At 38.6% G+C, this 21,628-nt stretch overlaps 1 protein-coding gene across 9 annotated transcripts in view; it reads right to left on the bottom strand.

Moving 5' to 3' along the window:
* The window catches only part of pcbp3 (poly(rC) binding protein 3), an 87,380-nt gene extending 70,460 nt beyond the window's left edge, over positions 1-16,920 (bottom strand). For all 9 annotated transcript variants that reach the window (XM_067444406.1, XM_067444408.1, XM_067444407.1 and 6 more), the window contains exons 1-2: positions 16,821-16,920; positions 7,258-7,500 (exon numbers count right to left, since the gene is read on the bottom strand). The gene's annotated coding sequence lies outside the window, so the exon portion shown is untranslated. The remainder of the gene's footprint in view (positions 1-7,257; positions 7,501-16,820) is intronic.
* Between the last annotated feature and the right edge of the window lie 4,708 nt (positions 16,921-21,628).

Raw genomic sequence — 21,628 nt, 5'->3', positions numbered from 1 at the left:
TCATATTTTTATACATATACAAAATGTATTGTCAACGCTTCAAAAGAGTCTAACTAACCAACTGATGTCACATATGGACTACTTTGATGATGTTTTCATTACCTTCTGGATGTGGACAGCAAGTGGGCATACGCTTGCATTCAAAGGACAGAAAGGCCTCGGACTAAATCTAAAATATATTAAACTGTGTTCCGAGGATGAACAGAGGTCTTACACACAGAAAAATAGGGTGTCAAAATTGTACCTTTAGGGGTACAACAGCTTGTCACTGGGGCAGTACCCTTAAAAGGACAACTTTGTACCATTTCTACCACAAAAAGGTTCATAGTAGTACCTTAAGGTACGCATTTGTACTCAAAGGTACTAATATGCACCTTTTAGGAGTAAAAAAGGTACAAAGATGTACTGCCCCAGCGACAAGCTGTTGTACCCCTAAAGGTACAATTTTGACACCCTATTTTTCTGTGTGTACGGGTGTGGAACGACATTAGGGTGAGTCATTAAAGGGTCATGAAACCCCAAAACACTTTTTTTGAGATGTAAACAGATATGTATAGGCTGCACATCACTGAAAACACTAAGGGTACTCATTAATGGTATTCATATGTGAAAATAGTTATTTTTGCATTTTTCAGAGCGATTTCTGTCTTCCGGTTTGAAAAGCTTAGTTGGAGCAACGTCACAAATGCTGACGTCGGCACGGCCTTTTCGGCCCAAGTATGGGCTGCTGGGCACATGCTGACGTCGACCGCTCCGAGCGATTCTCGATATATATTCATGACATAAAGCTCATTCAGTCCAATCCCTGCGCTGTAGTATGCATACAAGATAATTTAGTTAATATGCATGAGACAGTCACTTCTGTCAGGCTCGTCTTACATCATTATTGTAGAGATATGGTGGGGAAGTTTTGGAAGCAGCGTGCGGAAAAGTCACGGAGGAAAGCTAGGCGTTGTGCTGATACGAAGTAACGTAAAGGGCGCTGAGTGAGCTGTAGCCGGCGCCGTCTGTGGAAGCCTTTGCTACAAAGGCTCGGTAAAGTAAAATTCACCTGAGGAATCGCACGCCGAACCTCCAAGCGTTGACTATCTATGTCAGGAGTGCAAAATAACCAATCTGTAATCTGTAGGCTAATGAACAAAAGCCACGTCCTCTCCGTTTTATTTGTCATCACAGCCATGCACTAACCGCATGTGTTCGGGCTCTTAGTGAAACAGTGTGCTGCATATTTGGACAAATATAGATTTAGCTGCCGAGTGACCGCGCGGATCGTCACGGCAACCCAGCGCGCGTCGCTCTGCTTCAGATGCGCGGTCGAGACTATGAAGCATCAAACCCCTTCGCTTTTACCCCGATCTAGAATTACACACTATCACATCGCATGTTGGGTGGTTCACGTTCTCTTATCACGTCGGCGCGTTGTTCATCTTGCCAAACAGCGTGCATATTTGGACAAATATAGTTTTATCACGTTTGCAAAATATTTCGTCATGCAGAATAACATTTATTTTCATTTCTCACTGAATTATGCTGGTTTGAACTTTGAAGAGCTGAATGATTTGCGACCTCTGCTGCACGCCATAGCTCTCTCATTCGCTGTACTCATCGCTCATTTAATCTCACTGTGGTAAACAATGCCAACGTGAACCAAGAACATGTCTCAGAACCGCTGTCTGCTGCTGCTATATCTCTAATCTTAATGCACCTATACTGACAGACACTCCCCTATTTATGCAAACCATTCCCTCTTTCCACACAATACCATCCCACCTTTTCACAGTCGACCACTCCCCTTTTAACAAGCTTTTTCAAATCGAAGGTGTGAAAAAACACTGCTGCAGCAGGGGGGTTTCATGACCCTTTAATGAAAGAAATTTCATTTTTGGGTGAACTAACCCTTTAAGATGAGTCAACAATCCCTGTGGTAAAATCAGGTTTGTTTAAAGGGGGGGTGAAATGCTGTTTCATGCACACTGAGCTTTTTACACTGTTAAAGACCTTGGATTCCCATCCTAAACATAGACAAAGTTTCAAAAACTAATGTTGGACGTTTGATAGAGTATTTCTGTGTCAAAAATACTCCTGCCGGTTTCTCACAAGTTTCGGAGAGTTTTTTTCGAGTATGGCTCGACTTGACGTCGATAGAGCGGAAGGTCCTTGTATGGGCCGTACAGGCTCTTCTCCCGGTAGGGTGCGCGCGCGAGCGTGACTAGAGCGAGAGAGGAAATGCATGCCCGTAAACACTCTCTCAGGTGCAGATCCACTCGTCCGTGAACACTTAGGTCGGTTATAGTCCGTGCCGCGCTCCACTTTATTCCTATGGTTGACGTCGAGCGACTTCAACGCTTCAGCACAGCATTCCGGGAAGGCAGCGCTGCATTTGAACCGATTTGAACGCAGAAATGACGGGAAGCTTCACAACATCGCTTCAGTCGCGTCGCAAAGTGGCACTGCTGTCACAGGACTTCACAAAATCATACCAAAGAAGTGTGTTTTTGACGGAGTGGTCCCAGCGATAAAGGTTCGGTCCTGCTTTGGAAGCAGCCGGTGAGTAAAACTGCTTCAAATGTCTATGCTGTTGACTATCGTCGCGTGAGTAAACATCAGTAAATGACACGATCGCGTGCTTCGTCATTCAAATGCGCTAACGGACTCCATTGTTTTTCTCTGTATAACGTTACACTAGTCTGACGTGCAAAACTGTTTTGCTTGCTACTGCTAAGGTCTAGTCGCCGCATACAATAGTCCATAAACCGAATCATGTCCTCATAAACTGCGAGTAAACCCACACAAATGTTGACAGGCCACTAAATACAGTACATACCACAGAGACGGACGTCCTGCTGTTGCTGTTTCTCCTGTTCAATTTATTTCTGCCTCAGATTTGAGTACAGAGAGACTCGGTACAGCCTATATTTCTTTTATAAATATAATAAAACTAAAGACTTTTCGGAGATATGAAGGATGCAATACTACTCTATAGGTACTCAAGATTGACATGAGATTGACTGAAACTGAGTGTTTCACCCCCCCTTTAATAAACTTCGAAGAACATTCCATTTTCATTATGTCGTTCAATTGAGTCAAGGCCTCAAGCTCAAAGATTTCAAGTACAGTTCAATTGTCAAGTCTTTGAATAAGAGTCCACATTTCCAAGTCCCTTACAGAGTTTTATATAGATTAAATATAACAATATTGTTTTATAAACAATAAGGATGACCCACTAAAATAAAAAAATCTAATTATTTTAATAACAACAATAAATACATTTTCTTTTTACTACTTTAATAATAATAATATATTTAGTAATCATTATATTATTAAAAAATATTTTAAAAATCTATCAAATAAGGGGGGAAAAGCAATATCCCTTTCCCTTTTAAACATCCCTGGAAACAAATACGTTTCTCTTTTTTTTCTTTTTTTTTATCTATCTAATATGGGGGAAAAAACATTTTCCCCAACCTTTTCCAGAACATCTCTACTACATCAATGGAATCAATCAATCAATTAATCAATCATTAAATTCAATCAATACATTTAAATAAATAAAAAAAATCTAGCAAATGAAAAAACGATCATTCCATTGTGGTGGATCAGTAAGAAAATTCTTATTTTTGAGCCCTGGATTTTATATTGGAATTCCAATTTAAGTCTCAAATCAAGTGTCTGAGTTGAGTCTCATACCAATTCATTTGTGTCATGCACAACTCCAGTCCAAGTCTCAGAGTGGAGTTCCTTCCTCTGCCATACAGAAACAGAGAACAGCACAAGGTAACTATGTGCATTGGGTGTATAGCTTGGACTCCATGACTGATTAAATTGGTTTGCTGACAGATTAACAACAGGATGACCTGACTTAATCAAACATCCAGCCGCATCAGTAGCTTACATGACCCACGGATCTGCTAATTCAGACAAGCCTGCAATGTTTCCCTAACCTTTTCCAGAACATCTTCTCCACTACATCACTGGAAACAATAAAAATAGCCACACCGTCCAGCCAAGCATTAAGAACGACGGCAGCGGGTGGTCCAGGGCCAGTTCGACTCACTCCCACCCCCCTCCATCTTTCTGGGTCCTGATTGATCTCACGGCCCATCGGCGGGTTAAATTACACTGCAGAGTGGCTTTGCGGAGAGACAAAGGGCCCAGGATTTCACAGGCCATAATTCTTTCCGGGCCTTAACTTTGAAAAGGTGCAGCATTCAATTTCAGCCCTCGACAACACTTTGCATTCGCTTATGAGTTATGACATAGCCATGACGTTTTTAACCTACTATACGGCCATGCTGAGGAGACCTGCGTACCAATCAGGATGGGGGAAATAAACTAATTCTCTGTCAGCACCGAGTATCAGTAATAGCGAAATGTAATACAGTAAATAAAAGTGGCCCGTATTCTGGCTGAAGCTGAAGACGAGTTGGCTTCTTTCCACATCCCACTTGCCGAAAGCATTGAAGTAAAGTCGGATATGAAATGATTTACATGTACATTCATATTTTGGATCTCAGTCCGAAATGACATCCAGGCTCCCATAGTTTCCTGGCACATAGGGAATGGAGAGGAAGCCCAGGGAATGGCAGAGGCCTTTTGATACTGCAACTCTGCCGAAACAGCAACTCGGAAGCCAGGACAGCATGAGATCCGGAGAAAAAAAAAACAGCCAAAGCACAAAAAGACCAGCTGCTTCGAGATCATGGGCGTCAGCGGGAAAAAAAAAAGTCTTGTTAGTGAGAATATAATTGAACTTGTCTGGCAAGTAATAGCTTTTCCTAAAACTTCATGCATCTGTTTCATGCTGATGAAAATATACAGTGAGGTAAATATGCAACTGAAACTAATCTAAAGTGGTTTAAGAGACATAAGTCCTCATCGATGACATTTGCAATTTACTCTAGCTTAAGAATCTGCCCTTATTTATAATCATACTATATGTGATAAGCACAGCTTTCCAAGCTTTGGCAAGCTTTTCCAACAGCTAAAAAAGGCACCATGCTAAAATGCAAATCCGGATTGCCTGACAGGAACATTTCAAAACACTCAAGCTGTAAAACAACCTCCAAATCTAAGAACCTACTAGATCTAAAAGTCACTGTTCTTTAGAAGTCAAGCATTAAGGCACGTCTCACTTCTCAAGAGGTACTGCTATTTGTGCAATGATTTAGAAATAATAGAAAATCAGCAATATGAAACCGCTGAGTTGTTTTAGGGTAAACATGAGGGGAGGCTGAAAAGTCATTGGCAATGCCATTGACATTTCCTTTCTAAAATGCAAAAAGTTGTGATAATCTGTAAGAGGGAAGTTCAATTTATTTCTCGATTAGCATTAGATATGCTTCTGCATTTTCTGATGAAATTTGATGTGATCCACTTTACAAGGACTGACACAAGAGGCCATTTGACTTGACAAACCAATGCTCTGCAAAATTTTCCAAGCCTTCTACAGTATGTTCCTAACACGTCTCTTCTAATTGAAGATCCATTTTTTTTGTTTAACAATCCTTCGTTCTTTATTCCACGTTTGGAAACAGGCCAACAAGGCGGCAAAGGAATAATGGTGTTAATTAAGACACCTGTTCTTCTGCGAATTTACTCGTCGCTTCCAATAACCCCAGATAATAATAAACGCTCTACATTTCAAAAGTGCCTAATAAAGAGAATACATACAGGTATGATGTGCTTGTAAACAGAGCAAACACTGGAACTGTCCTGTTAATTAAGTTGATTGGAAATTTCTTTACTGTATTGGCCAACTGTTAAAGTGCTGAAGACAAGTTCAAGATCTGTCAAACCATTGGCCGGTATTGATGTTTGCACCACTTCAATCTCACACAGCACCCATTCACATTATAGCACAGAACTGAATGAAGATCTAAGCAGTTTTTGTCTGCTGTGCTCTGTAGATTTAGACCTGGAACATACTCTAAGCAAGTATATTACCGCTAATGCTTCCAGCTAGCCGATTTCACACATCGGTGCATCCAGGATTGCAAGTCCAAACTTCTACGGTCAGTTTTCTCCTGAAAGGTCATCCACTGTCATGACAGAGCAATAGTTTTTTTTATAGAATCGTGTTAACAAGCTTTTTGTCTTCTCTCTATTCTTATAGCAATTAAAAATCGAGTTTAAAAGAAGAGTTCACCCAAGAATAAAATCAAACTATGACTTTCTTCTGTACAGCACAAAAGAAGATATGAAAACCGCTGGTAACCAAAGTCTTTCTATTGTTTAAAAAAAAAGAAGAAAATCTCTCAAAATATCTTTCCTGCTCCACAGGGAAAAAAAAAACATACAGGTTTGAAACAACATGAGGGTGAGTAAATGACGACAGAAAATTCATTTTGGGGTGAATTATCCCTTTAATAGCTAAACAAAAAGAACCTACTAGATCTTAACAAAAAAAAAAAAGATGTTTTGAAGGTATACCCCTTTTGGGTACTGACTTTTATTACTGCCATATTTATGCAAATATAGATGGGTGTAATGTGTAATTTCCATGGCACTAATGTCAACAAATTTAGTTTAAAGCATACACAAACACCCCTATTAAACATATCCTCCCACACCAAACTAATGTCATTGGCTGAGCAAATTATGGACAGATAAATGTGGAAAGTTCAATGTTTTGACTTTTTTTTGTGTGAAATCAAACTACGAAAACTTAAAACAACAAGACCGAGCATTCGTGTAATGCATGAAGGATGTTTTTTGGCCTTACAGACCATATTAAATGTTTGAATACCTTGTTTGCATCAGTCCAGTAGTTACATCATGACATTGATAATCCTAGAGCCGCAAAACCATCTGCAAGTTGTACTTGAAACACTTCAGCATTAAAGAATTCTGACACGCAGAAAATAAACTGCTGCAGGGGTCAAGGACAACACAGAGGAAGCGCGTGAAGCTAAAGTACACACTCGGATTGTGGCACGGAGCATCAGTTTTCCAGCATAGCCGGTGGGCATTACATTGCTTCAGATAAAGTCTTAGATAGAAGAAGCGGTAAGCACTGAGTGTGTGAACTGAGTTTGGGCTCGAAAAGAGTGACCTCACAGATTCTAATCCCTCATCTCTCTTTGCACGCTTCCCTCTGAGAGGAACTGCCGGAGGGGAAACTTGAAAGCTAAAGAGAGTAAGGGAGGGTGTGTGAGAAGTGTGTGTGTGAGAAACAGAGACGAAATAACATGCAAAGAGGAAAGAGTGTACAGAAGCAGAAAAAAAGCACAACAAAGTCACATTTAGGTGCTGGCTTACCTGTACACAGTTCACAAGATGGGACGGTGAAGTGAGGATAGTCAAAGGGGTTGTGGGAGGAGGGTCCGGGCGGGTTGATCCAGCCGCTGACGGGTGGTCCGGGAGGGAGGAAGGAAGGATGGAGTGACAGGGAGCAGGGAGACGGGGAGGCCAGAGGGGGGATATGAAGCACTAGTCCTCTGTCTTTCTCTCTTTATCCCTCTGGCACAGAGGCATAGAGGCAGACACCAGTACCTGCATCCACTGAAATAATAGGAGAGAAAAGAGTGCTCACATCCACACATACGCTCCAGCACAGAGAGGAAAGAGAGAACGCCCCTCCCACTCCCTCCCAGGACCCAATCGCACACAGACTTCACCGGCAACGAATGGGAGCACAGGCAGCCAGTGCCATGCCCTAGCCAATAAGTGCAATTGCTCATATCCAGTTGGAATAATTAGTCCGAGAGCAACGCAGAGCGGCTTCCCTTCTGAAGGACAGACAAACGGGCGCACTTACCCAATAAGTGTGATTTAAGACCGCATCCGACATTAGAGTAATTAGATTGTGCCGCACTTAACCTAGCAGAATAACGCTGCATGCTCCACTGCAGAACTGGCAGAGCCACAGGATACACCGGAAGGGCTTTGGAAAGGTGCAAGGATGTTAAGTAGGCAGAAATTATGCTTATAGAGGAGAAGAAATATGAACTTTTACCACGGTGATAAATGCGTATCATCACACTGTGACGCTTAGTTTGCATTCACAATCAGAAGCAGGAATTAATTAATTTTTTTTAAATAACAAAAAGACAAAGTATTATGTAATGCACATGTTGATCTAAAAATCATTATTAATTCATGTGTCTAGGTTGTTATGCATATAGTTTTTTTTGTTTTGTTTTTTAATTAACTAATCAAAATGTCATTATATCATCTACTACCATTTGAAAGGTATATTTTATTTAATGAAATTAAATTAATACTTTAAAAAAAAATAGTTTCTATTAAAATATTAAGCAGCAACATTGATGATAATAAATGTTTCATGAGCACCAAATCAGTATATCAGAATCATGTGACACTGACTGGAGTAATGATGCTGAAAATTTTGCTTTGCCATCACAGGAATAAATTACATCTTTAAACATATTAAAATAGAAATGTTTCATTTTTAATTGCAATAATAACAACAAAATTACTGAATCAAATAAAAGCAGGCTTGGTGAGCATGGGAGACTTCTTTCTAAAATATTTAAAAAATCTTACAGATCCTAAACTTTTGAACAGTATAGTTTTCGATATTTTTATTATATTATGTAAAATATAATATAATATAGTAACATTTTAAAATAAGGTCTCATTGGTTAATATTAGTTAAACAAACAAACAACATTTATGAACCATTAAAGGGGGGGTGAAATGCTGTTTCATGCATACTGAGCTTTTTACACTGTTAAAGACTTGGATTCCCATCCTAAACATAGACAAAGTTTCAAAAGTTAAGGTGGACGTTTGATGGAGTATTTCTGTGTCAAAAATACTCCTTCCGGTTTCTCACAAGTTTTGGAGAGTTTTTTTCGAGTATGGGTCGGCTTGACGTTAGAGCGTAAGGTCCTTGTATGGGCCGTACGGGCTCTTCTCCCGGTAGGGTGCGCGCGCGAGAGAGGAAATGCACGCCCATAAACACTCGCTCAGCTGCAGATCCAGTCGTCCGTGAACACTTATGTCGCACGCGTCAAGCGACTTCAACGCTTCAGCACAGCATTCCGGGAAGGCAGCGCTGCATTTGAACCGATTTGAACACAGAAATGACGGGAAGCTTCACAACATCGCTTCAATCACGTCGCAAAGTGGATCTCCACCGTTCACTGCTGTCAGGACTTCAATAAATCATACCAAAAAAGTGTGTTTTTGACGGAGCGATAAAGGTTAGGTCCTGCTTTGGAAGCAGCCGGTGAGTAAAACTGCTTCAAATGTCTGTGCTGTTGGCTATCGTCGCGTGAGTAAACATCAGTAAATGACACGATCGCGTGCATCGTCATTCAAATGCGCTAACGGTTACGCCATTGTTGTTATCTGTATAACGTTACACTAGTCTGACGTGCAAAACCGTTTTGCTTGCTACTGCTAAGGTTTAGTCGCATACAATAGTCCATAAACCGAATCATGTCCTCATAAACTGCGAGTAAAGACACACAAATGTTGACAGGCCTCTAAATACAGTACATACCACAGAGACGGACGTCCTGCTGTTGCTGTTTCTCCTGTTCAATTTATTTCAGCCTCAGATTTGATTCTGGATCATATCTGTATTAGCTGAGATAGCCATGGGTTTCTCCACGCTTGAGGACGTCACCGCTTTGTTCGCGATTGTCATTCTTTAGCTCCGCCCACTCGATACACCTCCAGGCGCTCGTTTTTTTCCGGAAAGACTCTGAACAGCCCATATTTCTTTTATAAATATAATAAAACTAAAGACTTTTCGGAGATATGAAGGATGCAATACTGCTCTATAGGTTCTCAAGATTGACATGAGATTGACTGAAACTGAGTGTTTCACCCCCACCTTTAATGTTAGTAGTTAACAGGGCATGGACTAATGGTAACAGAAAGAACTTTTGATCTTAAATGTATTAGTAAATGTTGATATAAATAATGTATAATTATTGTTTATTCTTAGTAGTAGTAAACTAATGTTAACAATGAAACCTTATTGTAATGTAATATATAATATAAAATATAATAAATATAATATATATTTAATTATACCTTAAAGGTCAGTTCCACCAAAAAAAAATATCAAAACAACTTTATTCTTGTCTTCCGTCTGGGCCTCTGACGTGAACTAATGAAGCAACATGACGCATGCGCAAGAATATGACGTAGAGCGAGCGTTTGGGCATCCAGAACACTGGCTCTACGTGCACACTTAAGCACCATTTTGAGCACTATGACAAGACCTAAAGCACAATCAATGTAGAATTCAACTGCTTAGATACTTGTAAACAAAGTTCCTCGCTTCCGCCAGCTCTACGTCATATTATCGTGCTTGTGCTGCGGTGCTTCGTGAGTTCACGTCAGAGGTCCAGACAGAAGACAAGATTAACGTTAAATACGTTAAATTAACGTTAAATTAACGTCCAGAACATTTTAAAAATAACTCTAATTGTATTTGTCTGAAAGAACAAAGTCATATACACCTAGGATGGCTTGAGGGTTAGTAAATCATGGGGTGAAAAACTTTCATTTTTGGGTGAAATATCCCTTTAATGCCATCTTAAAATAAAATGCCCCTTAAAATCAAGGTGAGTGGCATCAATTATAGCCTGTTATTCAAAAAGATAATTTCTGACTTTACACTCTCTCTTCATAAAATCAGAATCAAAGAGTCAGAACGGAACTCGTTTCATAAAAACCTTTTTCTGTTTTCCAGATCGATATTCTGGCTGAGGTCTAGGCTTGAGAAATGAGCAATGGCGAACTGTTAGAATGAAGAATGAAAAGCACCTCTGCCAGCACTATCCCCTTCACAGCAGGAAGGACCAGTGTGGGGACAGAGACTTAATAATGTCCTATTAACAACCACAAGAAAGGGACCTCTATATGCTTTCAGGATGACAAGACGGTGCTCAGTGTCGAAACTTCTCTTAGCACCCAATTCTGCTGACATCCGAACGGCGAAGCATTATTTCAGGGTCAGGGCTCCCAAGCCGTTCTCGATTTCTCAGAAGAATACGCACTTCTGCTCGGTGAAATCGATGCACCCATCGATACCGTGCATCATAACATGAGCCGATATGCATAGCATGAGCAAGCACAAACCTATGATGATTCAGCAGGGGTCCAAACACAGCCCTCCCAGATATCACCGTGTCAGTATTTACAAGTAAAGCAGTTTAAGCATGAAGTTGACAGCGACAGTGAAATGTGCTATAGAATGTGGCACGCTACAGAGCGTAGGGTTTCCACCAAGAGGACTGGGTGGGAGAGGAGGGCCCATAAAAAATGCATGAGCAACAGGAGGAGATGTCACATCGGATATGTTTCCAGCTGCAGAGATACCAGTGTGTGGAGAACCATGAGAGTGAAAGGTATAGTACAAATGAACTCAGGTCTTAGAGGAAAGAAGTAAGGGGAAAAAGCACTTAACTTCAATCGCTAAACCTGCCAAAACCATTGCTGCACTCTGCCAGCAATAACAAAGATTTAGACATAAATCCATTGATGCGCAAGAGATTGAATGGCTTATGTATGGCTTGATGTGTAAATATCCACAATCGCTATAAAAAACTAGTATTTACTCAGCCTGTATAGGCTTTCATCGCATTTACTGCCCCAGTGATTTACATTTAGTCTGAGACACAGATCTGTTTCATTATAAGCACATTTACAACAATTGGATTTTGAGAGAATGGCATACCACTGCCTTAGTCTACAATTTCAGAAAATATATCTCATCAAATATTCATTAATTCTGGGGTACAATCATGCTTTAAATGTCATGCTTAGCAGGGGAGATGGGCTCCGCTTAGGCAAGAGGATTTATAGCATGTGGCACTTATAAGTGGATGTCATTATACTGGGGTTTGATGTCTTTAAGCAGTGACTGACAATAAAAACTAGCCATAGGCATCAAGCACAAATAAACTGAGGTTTTGTTGTTTAAAATAAAGCAAATAATTAGCTATTGGCCAGTGCAGGGACCTTTTTTATTTTTTAAATTGCAAAATATAATGGTTTAAATCTCACTGGGAAAACATGTTTATGGCGAAATGTATAAAATGTATGCATTTAGCAGGTGCTTTATCCAAAGCGACCACTTCTGAAATACAGTTTTCAATGTTAATGCGTTTGAAATAACTTATCACCTACAATAAACCTTAGTAATAGTGTGAACAAAAGCAAATGGGAGATAAAAACCATGCTTCTAAAAGTCTTTGATCCGTTTTATCGTGACCCGTACCCAAGCATTAAAGTGTCATGAAACACCCCTATTTTAGCCTAGTTGTTCACACCTTAGAGTTGTTTTTTAAAGCCTCAAGAAATGGGCGTGTAAAGCTGTAGAAAAGTGGGAGTGTAGAGAGGGGGAAGAGGGGGAAGAGGGGAGACAACAACCAATAAACACAAACCTACAACACATTATACAGACACAGGAATATTCAAATATGACCACGGAGTAAAATAAATATATATATATATTGCCCCGTGAGTAAAATAAAAAATAAATAAAAAACCCTTTTAACTGTTTAACTGATAGTGTTAATTGGTCAAAATTCTTACTATCGCTTAATGGTTAAACGGTCAATATGAGCATCCCTACTATTAGACATAGCTTTTATTATTGTGTATTTTCTGTCCGATTTTTTGACCCAAAGTCACATGAGATCACAGAAGGTTATGTAAAACACTCGACTTATTAAGTATAAAGTGATATGAAGTAAGTTTGGAATAAATCATGATTTTTAACCTTATGGGGTAAACACAGCGGATTTGAATAGAACCTATGTATCGATACTTTTTTTAAATTTATTTTTTATCGATACTTTCTTGGGGGAAAATATTGATTTATATCGCAGAATCGATACAATTGCTCAGCCTTACTCAGCATGCTTTCAGTATTTTGTACGCGCAGGTCGCATATGCGCATTGCCTTTTTAGCAGTATTTACATGACTAACTGTGCATGTGTCGAATGCCTGTGTACTTACGAGTCAAAAGAAGAATACTTCGCAAAGGCTATGACTGTGCGGATAAACAAAAACGATGCATACTTTGAGCATAACACCCGCCAACCTGCCAAATGTGGGTGGAGGTTGAATTTTATATAATATACATTTTTCAATTGTAGTCTTTTAAAAAGACATTTGAAGTAATAAACTATGTGGAAGAATATTGTTAGGGCTTGAATTTTCCCGTGGGTTGCGTGTATCATGCATAATTTTACTCACAGACACAGATTTTGTGCTCACCACCAAACCACTATCCAGTGGTTGTATGCCGAGTTAAAAAAAAGGCAATGTAAAGCTCTGGCTGGTGTTCATTATAACAGCTGGAAACTGCAAATGTAAAAGTGTGTTTTTACAAAAATGTAGGCACACGCACAAAAAAATGTTTTTTATTTTGTTTGTTTTTTAAGAGACAGTTCACCCAAAAATTTATTTTTATGAGTTCTTTCTTCGGGCTGAACACAAACAAAGCTATTTTTTTTCGAGAATGTTAGTAACCAGACAGTTAATTCTAGCCATTGGCTTTGTTTTGTTTTTTTTGTTTTTACTAAAAAGTCAGTGACTACTGTCAACTTTGTGGTTACCAACATTCTTCAAAATATCTTATGTTGTGTCCAGCTGAAAAAAAGAAACTCATACAAGTTTGGAGTAACATAAGGGTGAGTGATTTTTGGGTAAACTATCCCTTTAAGCCCGTTTTTAAGATTTGCAACTTTCAATGAAATTCCATCTAATTGAATTGAATAATCCTTTAATTAAGAATTTTAAATGAATAAAAGAAACTAGAGCTTAATAGAACATTTTGTATAAATCCTAATGGAACAAGGGAATGGAACAGTTTATGTCATTCATATTTATTTAGTATTTTAGCTATTTTTTATAGCTTGGGAAAACCCTGACAACTGACTGCAAATTTATACTTGCTCTGCAAGTACACTGGAAAAAAATATTTTGAAAAAAAGTTACCCGGTTGCCTTAAAATTTTGAGTTCATTGAAATTAAAATTGAGGTAATACAATGATCATTTTTTGAGATTCGACAACCTTTATTCAAATATTATTAAAAGATTTTGTAAGCATATTGGGTAATTGTGTGTTTTATTTCTGATGAAGCAGTGAAACATGCCAAATGCTTCTATTTTCATGATTTATCATATTTTTGTATGTGGTTCAGATACAATAATATTTTGAGTTTATTAAAAATGTCCTTCATTGTATAGACTCAAATTTTTTATTTCAATAAACTCAACATTTTAAGGCAACCAGGCTACTTACTTTTTTAAGTTAAATCAACAAAAAACAAAAAACATTTTTTTACAGTGTAGCAATTCAAACCCATTTCTAATAAACCAATCAGAAATGTAATGATGACTACTTTTTGTATACTAAGATGGATGCCGCTGTGGAACATCACTGTTCGAATCAGCTATCACGTCTGTTTTAAGCGATTTAAACTTTTCCTTTTTGTTAAAACCAGAGCAAAGAACAACACTCGGCTACCAGATGTGGATTACACTGGCTATTTCGATGAGGAGGATGGGGGAGTGTGATCATGTGCTTACCCTTCACAGTAGCTCTCTATCTGGCCTTTCTTTGCTTATTTCCTCAGACTAGCTGGTAGTCATGTAAAAATTGTAAATAATTGTAAATAAATAACTAGCATAACTATGCTCAAGTCTGAAATTGTTCTAACACATCTGACTGAATGTGAATAAAGTTTGAAACACAATTTTTCAAAGACTCATCAATATTATTTTATTTTCAAAATATTGCAAATCGCGTTCTAATCGCAATACAAATGCCTTACAACGGGGGAAAATTCGATCAGAGCTTAATGCTTTCTGTTCGACCATCAATCCAAAATGTTTCAGTCGGTCTGAGATGCTAATAGACCCTTTTACTGTTTGTATACAATGATGACGTAGCAACGTATGCGCACGCATTTTGGCAACAAACTGTGGCGAGAATCAGCAGCATGTCAAGCTACGTGAGCGGATTAAGCAACACAAACCGAGAAAGTTATTTTAAAAAGTTGACTTTATCAAATGGTATTCGGCTACCAGATCCGTGTACTATAGTGGAGTGGATAGAAGATGTTAGCAGATGGCCAGATATAACTTAGTGGTCGGATATATACGTATTTAGTTGAGAAACCGAGCATGTACACCCGAGACAAGCATATAAATCACTGGATGCTTATGAATACGTTGTCTGTGGGCATGTACAGAATGTCCAATACAATTTTCCACATTTATTCTTATTCTTCACACAGACATACATTTATCCTTTTCCTGACATTTTATGTTGTTATTGATTCGTATGTGTCGACACACTTCTGTTTAAAGTTTAATTTTGTAATGCTATAGTACTTTAATAGCAACTATGTTGCTTGCATACATTTCTCAGATGGTTATTTTGCAATTAAACTATTAATAAAATCATTACAAATGAAATTGTGATTATTGATATGATAATCTGGGGATGGGGGGTACATTATACACACCAGTGGCAGCCAATGTTGGGAGGTTTATTATAAATAATTAAGTTTCAAGTGCAGTAAATGTTATACAAATGAAATTTTTTATGCGAGCATTTTTATGTCCTCGTTCCAATCAATGCATTATTCGCCTGCAGCCACAGGTACCGCCGGTTCTTCTGAAACGGCCGTGATTCTGTCGGAATCCTATAAAACTTAAGCCCATTGGTGGAATAGCGATTAGTGCAACCGAAAACGCAACAGCCAGACATTTTGATGCTGGGAAACCGTTTTGATAAACTTTCGGAGTTGCCCACACGTTAAAACCACTAGGGAACGACACCACTTCCGTTGCCAAAATGCGCGCGCAACTCTTTGATCACGTGGGCTGTAAAAGGGTCTATAGGTTTTCTAAATTTTGCAAAAATGTTGATGGAGTGGCAGTGGACACCAGCTATTATCACATTTCTTTCACAACGGCAAAAGTTGTCAGAAACCATTGCAACAACTTCCTCGAAATCAAACAGAGAATTGCTGTCAGAGTCTGAGATGTTTCTCCGTCGCTCTGCAATCGTCATCTTCTTCGCTCTGATTGCTTTTAGGTCAATCCAATTGTGCCCAGATGCATTTGAGCCATGTCTGTTGGCCACGCCCCTTTGGAAATGATTTGTCTATGAAGCTTTGCCAGACCATAACTCATTTACTACTGAGAATGGTCTGGTTTTAACCAGGCTAAATTTTTTACATTTTTGAATACAAATCATGAATAGTACAATAGTAAAATTAACTCTCATCTCAAAAGAGGAAGGAAAATTGTATTCCTAATGACGTGACTGCTTTCATGGTACTGGTAGATTTAAATACATTTTAATGGTTTGTAAAAAGGTTTATGGATCGGTAAATTGTCTCAGTTAACATCCACTGGCTTACGACGAGCAAGTTAATTTTGGATTCTGCTCAAATGTTTTACTAAACTTCAAAGTCTGCGGATTGCAATGACTACATGTCATTGTTAGTGCAACAAATAAGCCAATATTTAGCTTGATATAATTTAGGAGTAATGGGGGCTATCACATTTCCATAGTCATTCGTGTGACATCTCATTTAAGCTGCATCTCATTGACCGTTTTGGCAGCTTCATATGCAGAGACGAGAGCGCAAGATAGTAAATGAAGCAGCAGCATAAACCACCTCCATAAAACCAACAGCTTTCAGCGGCAGAGCATCTTCATTTCAGTGACTCACAAAGACAGCATAAACACAGCACGTCTAACAGACATGGCTTTGCCTCCGCAACCAATGTAATTAAAGCCAACATCTTGTCCCGCTCTCGTATCATTACCGTCTGTAGACCATTTGGATGAGCTTTGTTATTACTTACTTGCTGCTAAATATAGATTTCCTGTGCCAGCGCTAGAGATTGCAGTCAGCTGCAGATTGTTCCTCGTGTTTGCACTCACAAAGACGTGGATACTATATAGACAGGGGTGCAACAAGATCTTTTGTATAGTTCGGGGGGGGGGGGGGCACTATAAAAGGTTGATTACAATGAAAACAATGTCAAGGTTTATATTTAGGATATTCTAGAGCTAAAGATAACACTATATCTTTAAAGGTGTCATGAACTGGCTCTTTTTATTTTTTTATACTGTTGTCTGAGGTCAACTAATGACGTTAGTATTGTTTTACATTCAAACACATCATAATGTATAAGTAATAGGCTATTTTATGCCCTGTTTTTGAGGCTTTCTAATGGAACGCTCAGTTTTTATAGGCGTGCTGCACTGAAGTCTAAGTAAACGCCCACTGTGCATATGTAATGAGCTTCGGCTCCCCTGTCAGTACACGACGTGAGGGGAAAAAAGGTCTGTGTGGTAAAACGGCAACCGGAATGATTCGTCCCACAGTTAGGTCTCGCAAAATGTCTTTATCAAACAAACACAATGATTCATCTCTTATCCACCTGCAATTAATTGGAATGTTATTTTTATATTACGATCGGTAACCGCAAACCGTGCATCACAAACGCACACACACGCGTGCTAAGTAGACTACGTTGCAGACAAGCATGATCAAAACTTGCACAATTGTATTTTTCCTTCAAATATCAAGTCAAGAGAGTAAACAACGCACATCAAGAAAGGAATGTAATTTCACTATTTAAGATAAGTATTGGTAGACACAGTATCTGGAAGACACATAGCCCCGGGATGTTGGGCTTTGCGAGCCCTGTGACAGCATGTTATGTTCTGTTAGACATGTACACATAACCAATAGATATCAAGCGATCTAATGATGCAATACTATCACATATAAAAAAAATTTTTTACTGACATTATTGTGTTGCTTCATCAGTTTGGTGGTGTACTAGAGGTAAAAAATGATATCAATATTGTTCGGTTTCTCACACAAACTGATCATTTTGCGTCTTACGACATTAATGTGTCTCCACGAGCCGCGGGGTTTAATATAGACTTATCTGTGCTTTTTTTCATGTTTTTGTAATCTGATAGATTTTGCTACCATTCACTAGGGTTTTGAACCTACACTGGACTCACGGTTCGGTTACGATTATCAAGTCATCGATTTGGTTCAATTCGATATCACGATGCATCGACGGTTCACTGCATCCTCACATACAATTTTGTCTGTCAGTTATATGAACTGAACCTTTAATTTTACCTGCTCAAAGAAAACAGGCTTCTTGAATGTATCAAACAAAACTCAAGTCTGGGCACAGAAGACAACAGGAGCTTTTAGAACAAATACACAAAATACTAAAAGCTACTTCAGGAGGTGGTCTGGGTCGCTTTACAGTCAAAAAGTCTAAATAAATCTGGTTGTTGAAACCACATATGAAATTTTACTCACCCCAACAATGGTACAAAAATAAACGTGTGAGAGCATGTTATAGGCCAGACTATGTCATGTTATAGCTAGATATGTAGCATGCATCGCTTCAACAAGCCAACGCACAAACTACTGCAAATTAAACCAAAAGTAAAGACTTAGGTGCTCAACGTACAATCATCTTTATTAAAAGTAAAGAAACTGAATGATCTTACCAGTGCTGTGTCCGGCGCTAGCTCCTATCGCAGTCTTTGATTGTGAAATCAGCTGATCTGTTATTTTAACTTGACGTTTTGTGGAGAAACATTTATGTGCCCAAGTGTAAATTCAATTGTTTTGATAAATCAGATATATCATATGATACATCAGTAACATTATACGTGACATTAGCAACAGTTATGGTCTATAACTTAACCGATATCATTCTTGCCTGCATCGCAATGCATCAAAGAAACTATTAATTCGGACACCACAATTGACATGCATTATACGACTGACAGACTGCAACAGTTGGAGATAAAAATGTGTGTTCTATTGAATGAACAGTCACCTAGTCATTTTGGGCAAACATCACAAATTTTATTTTAAGATGAACTATCGCTTTAAATAACACAAATGGATGAGAATTAGTCTGTGACCAACAAACTTGAAGAGCAGCTTTTCTTTCACTACAGTCTATCCATAAAAAAAATGTAATGTGTTGTTTGAAATTCATATTTAGGTACAATATAGGCTACTGTATATTCATCTAGAAAAGCATTTAGGCTTAAACCTTTATATCAAAGGTTTATACGGTCATGACTAATGAGAAACATACATTTAATCAAGTTGTTTTAAACCATGAAAACTAGGGCTAGTCACTTTTTAATCATTTAATTGTCAAGGTATACTTTTCACATTGCTGTATAGTAATACATACAATTAAAGTCTAAAATACAGTAAGTTATTGAGGAACATTACACTATCTTTGTCAAACTATCAATCTAGTAACTAGCTAATGTTAAAAATTGACCCCTTATTGTAAAATGTTACCATTTCATATCATCCAAACAGAATGCTTAAAATGGCCATCTTCACACAGTCATAGCATTGAAATTAGACACAGTATTTCACTTTTTTTTTGCTTGATGGTTAACATTATAACAAAATATGTTAGCGACAGTGACGATAAAAAAACTCAAATCGAATGAGTTTCTCATTTGTTGCGTGAGGAGTTTGCTTTGTCACTAATGTCAAATATGTCACTTTTCTTGCATAACAAAAGCATACGGCGTCCAGATGGATACAAAATGCAAATAGCCTAACGACGTTAGATGGCAGCAAACGTGACATTAAACATTTGAAACAGACTTGCGTTTTTGTCACGTTTTTTTAACCGCTTAATGTTCACATCCTCTCAACCTCGATGGCATTAATACAGCATGCATAGTCAACAAATTAATTATTTTATAGTGACAGGAAAACATGTACTGCAGTAGTGTATAACATACCGTTTGTTGTTTGTCCATGTTTTAAACCTGTTTTTTGCCGCTCTGTGCAGCAGCCTCACGTGTCAGTCGCTATAACAACTGACAAAATTTGAAATCAACCAGTTGGGCGAGCGGTTGTTTGCGCATGCTTGCTTGCTTGGTTGGTCTTCTAAATTTATTTTGTAGTAAGTTACGAAAATCCTTTGGGGAAATGTATATAGTAAAGTATACATTTTATTTCGAAAATGTAGTGGACTAAAAGTAAAAGTTGCCAGAAATATGGAGTAACTGTAACAAAGTAGGTAGTATTACTTCGTTAAACCACTGGAATAAACAGGTTTGAAAAACAAAACAACAGACATACCCACAGCTAGAGAAATTACATGTTTCTCATTTTTTAAGTGTATAAAAAAATGTCCACTACATCACAAACGATGTAATAGCCAATTAATAAAGGTGTGCTATGTAGTATTTTTTCAGTAAAATATCCAAAAACCACTTGGCCAGTGTTATATATTTTGTTCAGTTGAGTACTTACAATATCCCAAATGTTTCCTACTATTTGTAAATTGTGAGAAAATTGCTATTTTAACCAAGGAGCCGGGACGTAAGAGCGTCTGAGTCGCCTGTCAATTGCATAATATCTGCGTTACCCTCGGTTTCCGGTTTTATTTGGCAGAATCGCTTTACTCTTTGCAGTGTGCATATAGGCGTAATTTGCGGGTGGGATGGGTGGGACATGTCCTCACCACTTTTTTGAAACATCTTGCTTCACGGATGAACCTAACTAATAGAAACAAAACATCTCTGGTTAAGTAGAAGAGTATCATTTTGTTTGTTTGTTAAATAAGAGGCGATCTGGCGCTCGTTGCCGCTGTTATCAGTGGTGCAGATTTCTCTCGCGGCTCATGCAGTCTTCACACAGATGAGCGCTTTAATCTAACGCTTAACGCCGTTGCAGAGACTTTCTATTTGTTTTGGTCAGATCACGAAACAAAATGCACAAAACTGTCCCTGCTCTTGATGTGCAATCACTGATGATATTCGGTTTTGATGAGAGAACAAATAGGCACGAAGGCAGATTAGAAATGAGAACTTCTGACAAGTTTAAAAGACTAGACCAGGGATTATAAGCAAAGTGTGCAAATCTATATGCCTTTATTCATGTGAAAAATCTTGGAACAATGCTATATTGTGTTTAGATGCAATAATTAAACGAGATCTATCAATAAATTAACTATTTAATTGATTTCCGGACATCTTAATACACATTTTTCTGCAATTGTTATAGTACATATTTTACATCTGATATAACATTGTATCAGCAATGCTACCCCCCGCCATATAGTGCATATCATATGCACGCGAAAAACTGCATACTATATGCACGCCAATGCTCATTTTGACGTATGAGCGCCCCTTATACGTCAAAATGAGCTTTGGTGTGCATTTAGTGCGCAGTTTTTTGTGTACATATGATCCGCAATTTATGTCCCACGCACTTTTTAAAACAAAGTTACGCCACTGAGTGTTGCAACAAGTGTCATAGCAGCCGCTGAGCGAACTCACAGAGTAATGTCAACATCATTTTCAAAACTCAAATGTATCTAATATGATAGAGCTGGGTTACCTCCCACTCGTGACCATAGACTGTAAAAAAATATGGCACGACTTAATCCGTTTCCGCTGACCAGAGTAGAAGCTTTCAGACAGCCTGCACGGCGCTTGGGACCGGAGTCTGCACAGTAGTGATTTCGGGACCGAAGTCACGCAGTAGAGAGCAGGGCGTAGAGCAGGAGGCAGGGGCAGGCGCAGAGGCGTCAGATTCTGTGAGGAGTGCTGCAGGCTTGTAGCCTAGAAATCTAGACAC

This window comes from Pseudorasbora parva, chromosome 5 (assembly GCF_024679245.1).
Source record: "Pseudorasbora parva isolate DD20220531a chromosome 5, ASM2467924v1, whole genome shotgun sequence".
Taxonomy (NCBI): Eukaryota; Metazoa; Chordata; class Actinopteri; order Cypriniformes; family Gobionidae; genus Pseudorasbora; species Pseudorasbora parva.
The sequence above is the reverse complement of the archived record's forward strand: the minus strand, read 5'-3'. Positions and strand labels throughout refer to the sequence as shown.